The sequence below is a fragment of the Eptatretus burgeri genome, chromosome 2 (genome assembly GCF_056783735.1).
Source record: "Eptatretus burgeri isolate ZD-2024b chromosome 2, Ebu_testis_v1, whole genome shotgun sequence".
NCBI classification, from domain to species: domain Eukaryota; kingdom Metazoa; phylum Chordata; class Myxini; order Myxiniformes; family Myxinidae; genus Eptatretus; species Eptatretus burgeri.
In genome coordinates this window covers 135,373,450-135,383,299 of record NC_140962.1, presented here as the reverse complement: position 1 = coordinate 135,383,299, position 9,850 = coordinate 135,373,450, and positions in this window count along the sequence as shown.

The window sequence follows — 9,850 nt, the reverse complement described above, 5'->3', positions numbered from 1 at the left end:
CGCCACAGCGGATCAACCCTATGATCCGCCTAGTGATTTGGCAGATGTTTTACGCCGGATGCCCTTCCTGACGCAATCCTGGTCGCCTCTTACGACACAGAGATTACGCCTCTTACGACGACACAGTGAGCGGAATTATATATCCTCCTCAAATTTCAAGCCAATTGGATGAAAATTGAGGATTTTATGAATCTCACCTTTGTTGATGACTTGTGGATGATGCTGTCCGCAAAAATAATTGGCTGGTTGAATTCAGTGACCTGAAATATAAATCCTCTTCAAATTTCCAGTCAATCAGATGAAAATTGAGGATTTAAAAAATCTCACATAAGTTGTTGACCTTGTGCCTATGTTGACCTTTTGGTCAAGGTTGACCTCAAAAATAATTGGCTGGTTGAATTCATTGACCTGAAGTAGAAATCCTCTTCCAATTTCAAGTCGATCGGATGAAAATTGAGGATTTTAGAAATCTCACTTAAGTTGTTGACCTTTGGCCTATGTTGACCTTTTGATCTTTTGACCTCAAATACAATTGGCTTCTTCCTTATGACAAACTCTACCGGGTGGTGAAGTTTTGTGAAACCTCTTCCAGAGAAGAACTGGAAGAGGCTCAAATGAAGACGTGAATGCAGCTAACTTGGTAAGGAGTGTAGCCTTGTTGCCCTTTCTCATATCACCATACTCATCGAACAATGAGAATGGCAGTGACGCTGGCTCGTACATGAAAACATGAGGTCGATCAAGTTTCCTTTGCTAACTGATGACGAGAATATGGCTATTGAGTTTCTCCGGGTCAAAGACCATCTTGTCGCCAACCTTCACTCCCTTCTTCATCCTGTCTATCATGATGAGTTTCTTCTTGATTGGATTGTAGAATCAAATCAGCAGGTCCCTCTGAAATGTACCAGATATTTCTTCACCCAAGACAACAGCATGATGGATATTGATTCTCTTGACAGCAATGTGCCCGTTCCTAACATTCATTGGAACAATGGTTGTTGTTTTGGGGAGGTGAATGTGCTGTTTGAGCTCCTCTTTGATTTTCCGTCTATCATCTGCATCCAAGCTTCTCCTTTGCACTCCCTCTTCCTTGTGTTTGACCCAAAGTCTTTCCAGTTCATCATCATCTTCCTCGAACATATCATCCATCATCAGGGAGACTTACATATGTGATATGAAAGCACATATCTGGCCACTTCGTCAGGATTTGGGGTCAGACCAACAAACTCACCCTTGGCATTGCCACACCTTATGTAAATCTGTTCTCTGTATTGGTCACTGAAAACTGAGTTCCAAACACCTGCCCTGTGTTGGCAAACATGATCTCTGCAAATGAGCATTTTGTAGGCTGTATCGGGCAGAGCACCTTCCTACACTTGAAAGTTGAAAATATGTTTTCCTACACTTGCAAATACAGCTGGCCATATTTGTCTGCTACCACAATCGCCTGGAAACACAAACACAAACTTCATATAACAAGTCACATTAATAACATTTTCAGCTGGTATAACAAGGAAACTATCACAATTTATGTATATTTTCATCAAATAGCAGCCATCTTGGGGGCAATCTTGAATATATCAAATTGCCCAAGGGTGTCAATGTGGCATTAACCATATTTTGAAAATATAGGGTGAAAAGAGACAGAAACCGTTGAAAACATGAGTCGGACTGAAGTGCACGGTTGGTCATGTAAATGCATTTCATGGCAACTTGACGATAAAGTATACCATAATATTCTTTGCCATGCCCTTCTCATACTCTCTTTTTGGCTTGCTGAGTTCTTTTCTTAACTTGCCTCTGCTTGGTACCATCCCAGCCTCGGGCTTGCTGAGTGAATCCGGCAGAATGGCACCATCCCAGCTTCAGCTGGATGTTGGCAAGCTAAAGGATGAGAGGGGAGTTGAGGAGTTTGTGAACAGGCTGAGTGGGGATTTGGGGGGTCTGACTCTCTCTCAAGGGGCACTGGATACCATTGACCAGAGTCGCAGGGCTAGGCTTAATGGCAGAGCTGAGCTGTTCATGGAGTTGAGGCGTAAAACTGTACGTGTGCTGAGGGTGGACAAGGAGGCCGATGTGCGAGGCATCTTTGAGAGAGTAGGGCATCACCTCTGGTCAAGTGAATCTCATCCTGCTTCCAGGGGAATTTGCACATTGCATTTCTCCAAGTATATCCCGTCCCTCAGTGGACTGCAGTGACAGCAGAGGATGGTGGGCTCTTGACATAGGAGTCCGAAGTGAAGGCACGCTGTGCCGGTTACCTTGAGCGGCTGTATCAGGCTGATCCACCAGCTGTTGAGTTGGATGTCATCGGTGTTACTATCCCTATTTCTGACCCTCGAAATCAACTGCATTCCAACTTTGTTTGTGGAAACTCAGGTTGTGGTGAACCGGTTGAAATGAGTAAAGCTCCTGGGATCTGTGGCTTCAATGGTGAACTTCTCAAGGCTGGTGGAAATGCTGTAATCATGTCGTTGCATGTAGTTCTGTGCTCTGCCTGGAACACAGGCACCATCCCAATTGACAGAAAGAGAGACCTTGTTGTCCCTCTCTGGAAAGGGAAGGGTGATCGCCAGGACTGCAACAACTACCGTTGCGTAACACTGCTCTCAGTGCTCGGCAAGTTCTTTGGTCAGATAATTATTGATGGGGTTCACCACCATCTGCTTGAACACCAGCACCCAGAGAAGTCAGGCTTTACACCAAAGAGGTCAATGATTGACAGTATCCTTGCCCTTCTGGTCCTCACTTATCACAGATGAGAGTTCAGGCAGGGGCTGCTTGCTGCTCATGTTGATCTCTGCAAAGTTTTCGATTCAGTAAATGAGGAAACACTCTGGTGGATTCTTGGTCTTTGTGGTGTGCCAGCAAAATTAATTGATCTGATGTCGAAGCTAAACTCTGGTTCTGAGTGTGTTGTGAGATGTGGTGATACCATCTTCAACATATTTCCAGTTGTTACTGAACTTTGTCAGGGGGATATACTGCCCCACATACTTTACAGCACTTGTATGGACTAGATTCTGGGGAGGATGTCGGAGAGATCAAGCTGAGGTGCATCGTTTGGGAATGTCAAGATCTCTGACCTTCATTTGGCAGATGATGCAGTCATCTTTGCGGAGACTCTAGATATCCTTTTGGGGGCCCTCGAGGTGCTGAATGAGGAGTCATGGATTCACTGGATTATGGGGCGTGGCTGTGTCGAGACCTGTGTCAGAGGAGGAAAATCCGAATCTTCAGGTCATTGGTGTTTCACGTCTTGCTCTATGGATGTGAGACTTGGACTCTGACCAGGGATCCCTGACCTGACCTGACATCTGCTTACTCTGCTACTGATATAAATATAACTCCAGTCCTGTTATTTTATTTATAACGAGAAGATAACCCCACAAAGCACGACATAACATGGATGTGACGCTGTAGTATATCGTGAAATGAGTGCCTGTTGTCGAAAAAAGCAAAGCATACTTACTAATGTTAACCCAGTCCACTGTAAACGATGCTATCTGTGTAGTAGAAGCCGTGATTGGGTTGACTCAGTGGTGGCAGTATTTTAATACACTCCATCGATTGTGCACGCGATAACGCCACATACAACTGAGAGTGTGAGAAGACAGGATTGGTTTGATGAATGCCCACGAAAGTGAGTTTGTCCCTGGCTCTTGTTGATGGTCATCGCATACGCTGGTCTTATTGGGAATTGGCATCGTCGAAGATCAAGAGGCAGTCCAGAGTCCAATGGGGTAAGAGTTATTTTGGGATTGAAGACGTATTTCCCTGTCTTTTTTGACGTGGGTCAAAATTTCTGAGCAGTATTAAGGGGTGGACACTCAAAGACAGAAGTTTATGTGGTGGTAAGCCTGCTGGTGTTAATGAGTTTAAGAACTCCGTCGGACAGAGGTACGTCTGTCCTGGATCAGATACGCTGTCAGCACTGAGATATGTCTGTGTGTCACCAGCCGGGAAGGTTTGTCAGACTTTATCGTTGATCATGTCAAAATCTTCGTTTGTTAGATACGGTATTGCTGTGCTGCAGTCGATTGTAGTCAAGTCGGGGAAAATAGACCTGATGAGCTTGTTGACGCCACCAATGATGGGATCAATGTAGATTTCTGACGATAGGCGTATTTTCCACTTCCCTACCTCTGGATTTGTAGGTTTTCTGCGTCTCCAATCGACAGCAAGAAAGTCTGAAAATCGTTGACAGATTGGTTTTTGGAGAGACGGGCCCATCAGAGCAAGCATGTTAATGGTGAGGTGTGATAATTGAACCTCCTGCCTGAGGAACGATCTCTTCAGGTTACTTTCCACAATGTCCGTCTCATGTTCATGACTGATGACTGGTAACACTTCTCTGATATCACCACCCAATAGGACGATCAAGCCTCCAAAAGACTTTTTGCTCTCCATAATGTCATACAATGAGCGATGCAAGCATTCGGAGAACTGCTTGTGCATCATTGGAGCTTCATCCCAGATTATGACAGACGTTCCTTTGATCAGTGTCGCCAATTCAGAGTTCTTTGGAATATTGCACGTGCTGTGTGGCTGTATAGGTATCGTTATTTTGAACTGAGAATGAGCAGTTCGACCTCTGTCCAACAACTCAGCCGCGATTCCGGAAGATGCTACTGCGAGTGCGGTGAGCTCCATGGAACGAACGCCGTGGAGGATGGTGTTGCAAAGAAACGTTTTTCCAGTACCCCCAGGGCCATCGAGGAAGAACACTGCCCCATTCTTCATTGTCACACTTTCCATCACCGCTTCGTAAACCACCCTTTGATCTCGATTGAGGAGTCTGCATTTGTGATCCGTCTGGTTTTTCTCTCTTGAACATCGTCGTCAGTCATGACAAAAGAAGATGGATCATGTTCGGGATCGGTCGCATGGCTGAGTTGGGGCATATCAGGGTAATCTTGCAATGATTTTCCATGGTAGCGCAGGAGTTCCGCGATGGCTCCTATGGTCCTGTTGTTTAATTTGTCGTCGGTCAATGTGATGCAAGCCCAGTTGGCATTGTTGAGTATGTCCTCGCTTAAACACTGTCTGAATGAGGAAAACAATTGTGCAGGTTGGGCAGATTTGCAGAATAAGATAATAGTGACGAAGAGAGTGCGTTGAGTCGGGAAACCTGACATGGTGGCTCCTCGAAGCAGTCATGCCATTCGCGGTCATCTTCCAAGAAACCTTGACCCAATGCTGTTGCTTTGAATGTGTCCGGAATGCTGCCATGAGGGAGTCGCCATCGATCTTCGAATGATGCACATCCAGGTGAATGATGCAGTCACAAACGAAGATAGAATCTTTCGCCTTCGGATGGACTGACACGATATAAGCATCCAATTGTGTTTCCCCATTTCCGAGGTGACCATTTGCACATAGTGCTGTTCCACGTGAAGTGTTCTGGGAACTCGTGGTGTGGAACAGAACGGGCTTCAGGGTAGTCGCGGTTCCTGATAAACAATGCGGTGAGGGTTGTTTCTTTGGCGTGGTCGAAGGCAACTGCAGCTTGTGCAGGAACAGAGAAGATTATATTTTGGTGCGGAAGAGGGATATCCAAATGTTGAATCGACGGTGATCATTCATGTAGATCGTCTTGGAACAAACTCCAGCAGCCTTCACATACAGAAACGTACCTCGCGTCCACAAACCCGTTGATCTCGTTCACGTCGTTGTCAGTTTGTTGTTGATCGTCTTCACATACAGCGGCCATAATACTATCTGGTCCTTTGCAGACATATTTGTGGAGATACATGACTGCCAAGACCGTTGAGCAGACCTCAACATTGATGTGGGCGTTATGCTTGACAGGTACGGGTCATAAGGAACGACTCAGCGGTTATCAACGTTCCCTCCATTTTTTTGGACCTGAGGTCCGGAATCCCTTCTTCTGTGTAACAGGTAGCCATCGTGCATGCTTCGCGTCATTTCAAAGAATTGCTTGGGGAATTGTTTTGTGCATTTGCCTTGTTCCATTCAACGGATCGAGGATTAGCTGTGCCGCATGGTCCGTGTATTATGCTCTGTATGATCACGTTATGCAATCGAGTCTGCGATTGGTCTTGAATTTCTGCCCTGTCGAATCTGTCATAATAGTCCGGTGATCGAGGCTTATTTTCTTGGTGGAGAATCATCAACGTGTGAAGGTGAGGCAGCCCTCGTTTCTGAAATTCCACGATGCAGATGTACAGGAGAACCTTTCCGAATATTTGACCAACCAAAATATCGTGAAGGAACGCCTTCTTCTTTTGATTTAAAACTCTGGCTACGATGTCTGGTCGATCAATGGCAACCTGATTATGGAACAATGCATTCCGGATTTATTCCCATTTGGGGTTGCACGTAAATGTTAAGAAGAGGTCAGGTTTCGAGTATCGCCGAACGATAGCGGTCGAATCCTGACACAGTTTATGCATATTTCGTTGGCTTCCGATAAATGATGACGGAAGGACAACTCGACGACCGATTGAGGCACCGTCAGTATCTCCAGCGGCGACTGCCTCAGATAGTCCTCAATACAGCTCCGCCTGCAATTGCCGTTGATTGTGAGAGATGTAGATTGTGGTGGATGTGGTTCAGGCATCCGTGTTCAACCTTTGCATACTGAATGACAATACAATGTTGTAGTAATGTACCACTACGTAGTATTACATGAAAGTTACTTCAAACCATCAAGTGGGAGGCGTAAAACTCCATTGTACTGTCGCATTTGCCATCTTGTTTCTTGATTGTAAATATCCAGCCCAGATCTTCATGTGGTAGTCGCAACACGTAATGAAGAGGGTCATAATCGGGATGAGTCTTATTGATGCGGATAATGTCTCGGTTTTCCGGAACCAGGCTTGAGCGCTTGGACAAAATGATGTCGCAGTGTGATGGAACATCAGCAATTCCCGGGAAGATAACTGCTACTTCTGCTGCCGTCGGGAGATTATAGCGCCATAAATCTGTCGTTGGTCTGCTCTCATAACGAACTTCATGGAATCATTTTCTTCTCAATCCCAGTAATTCGGCGGATTGCTTGAAAGCACTTCTGAACGGATTACAGTCATGCAGTACTGCCTGTAGCTTTTGAAGCAAATCACGGTGCAGGTCGCTGTTCCATGCTGTTCGATGAGCGATTTCGATGGCAGTGTCATTGATATAGATTTGGTTAAACTTCGGAGGTTTACCCTTCTCGTGAAAAAATGTCCGATTCTATGATAAACACTGCCATGGATTATAATTATAAACGTATATGGGCCCCTTGAAGGTAACACATCTTTCTGTACACCCAATGACGCGAACGCTAAACTCGAGTTGTATGCCCGAATGTTGGATCGAAAATCCCTTGTTTCAGGTGTGCAGTCAGTGAAAAGGTGTTGCAAGAGAGGAGGTGGTTCACTGATGTTGGGAAGAACAATTTTTCCTTGCATACAGCAGTTGGAAAATTGAGCGTTCACCCCGAGGAAACTGGAATGCAGTTCAGCTTTCCACATATACACGCCAAAGGAATAGCACATAGTGTCCATCTTGCCAATGCTGTGTATGGGGGGAAATGGTCTCTCATTGTCATCTTGCACTTCACAGAGCGCATGTGGCAAGATATTATTTTGATAGCTGCACTTCCTATTTCATACTGCTGTTGCACGTGTGTCTGCATTTTTACGCTTCGGCATCGTGTGGCTTACAGAATGCTCACTAGAGTCTGGAAGGACTGGAAGGAAATAAACAGGGCCTCGCTTTATGATCACTGTTGGAAATGTCGGCATGCTCTTGGCTGAGTGGTTGCGTGCACTCCATCTCACCACGCTATTCATCGTGTATTCGTATGATGGGGGGTTATAGGCTGTTTCAAGTTGGGGATCCATCACCGCAATTTTGGACTCTTTTGTGAGGCAACTCTGATAATGTATCCGTTCCAAAAGGGCACATTTGGAATCCGAAGCAATACTGGACATGTGTGCCAAAACTCAGAATCATCCCTCCGCCATGTGTCTCGTAAACAGTGGCAGTTTGTTCATTTAATAGTATAGATACGAATGTCACTGTGTGTTATATACCCCTTTTGAAGCTAATTAATGTCCTTATTTAATTATTCTTTATCAAGGCTCATCCTTGGTAACCTCGCTGTTCCTTGCTGGGGTCTTCATTCACCTTTTTTTTGGGGATTGTGGACATCACCTTGATTTGGAATAGGCTGCAATGCTTTGTTCATGAATAAAAAAATTTTCCACTTTCTTCACTCAAATCATTGAATGCCTGATCATAGTACCTATGAATTGCTGGATACATTGTGATGCTTATAAATGCCTGGAGATGCCAGTGTTCATGGCTTTATTTCATTTGCGCACATGCCGTAACTTCGAGAATCTATTAATCTCAGCCAAATTTCTAAATTTATGCTTCGTTATTGACTACAGCAGCAGTTCCCATTGCGAAACAAAAGTGTTCAATTGTCAAATTTGGAGATTGCCTGACATTCCGGGCATCTCCGGTGTGTGGTATTTATATGACTGATCGGTGATTGCTAATCCCTAACCAAGCCAGCTATTCCTTCTAAACCGTTTAGTTGGAGTGCTTGCATGAGTGATTCAGCCTCCTGGCAAGCATACTACAACATTTGTACTGTCTCTGAATATATCGATCGACTTGAACAAAGTTCAGGACTCACTGGTCTGCTTTTGGCACAGCATTGTCATGCAGTCCATTGGGCGGTGGCTGGCTCGCTGAAAATGTGCAATATTATTTTGCACCACGTTTCCCCCTTTTGTATGATCTTCTTTCATTATATGACCAGTTACTTCGGCATAGATAGATACATATAAAAAATTAAAAGTTGCGTTTTAAATGTTTCTTAACCCGTTTTGTTGCAGTGCTTCCTTGAGTGGTTAAGCCATTTGGCGACCGCTTTTCAAGCTTTGATGATGATACCGCATCACGGTTCTCCGTGGGGACATTTCTGCAGTTAGGAAGGCAAAATTATTGAGATGATTACAATGAAGAATCCAGAAGGGTATTCTCTGATGTCACGACGTCACCAGATATGCCTCTGCTCACATTTACCATCATTATACATTGTTGTTTTATTTTTAAACACACGATAATAATGTTTTTAAACGTTTTTAAAAGTTTGATTGACATCCCTGAACCCAGATTCAAGATATGAAATAATTCTGGTTGCAAGACCATGTGTCCAATCCAGTTGAAATTTTAAAATATATATATTCCCTATGATTATACAGTCTTAATTGAGACATTTCACGACGATTATTGAAGAGGCTTAACAGAAATAATTTCTTGAAGATTTTCATTCAATCCAATATGGCTGCCAGACCATGTGACCTATTAATTTTTCGTGAACACTTTAATATCACCAAGGCTTGGGGAACATGTTGGTGAAGTTTTCCCTCGACCTGTCAAGACATTCTGGAGAATATGATATTTCATGGTTTATTCTTCAAAAAAATCATAGTTGCCAAACCATGTGACTAATGATGTCCAAGTTGCAGAACTTTTTGTTCTTCATGGATAGGCGATCATACCTATAAAGTTTTGCATCGATAAGTTCAGCCATTTCGGAGAAGAAGATTTTTGAATGTTTTTATGTTAAAAACAATATGGCTGCCGAACCATGTGACTGATGATATCATCAATTTCTTTCCCCTGTAAAATTTTGCCCTTGATGACCCTCAAAAATTTTCATACTAATTGAATAAAGCGTTAGATGTATGCAATTAGGACGTCACAACGAAGCCACATGTGACATCATCAAAAAAATCACACTTGTTTCCTATGGGGAGTCCTTCACATTTGCCATTTTTTTCCATGGAGCAGTTTTGAAGATACAAAAGACCAAAATTTTTCTGTT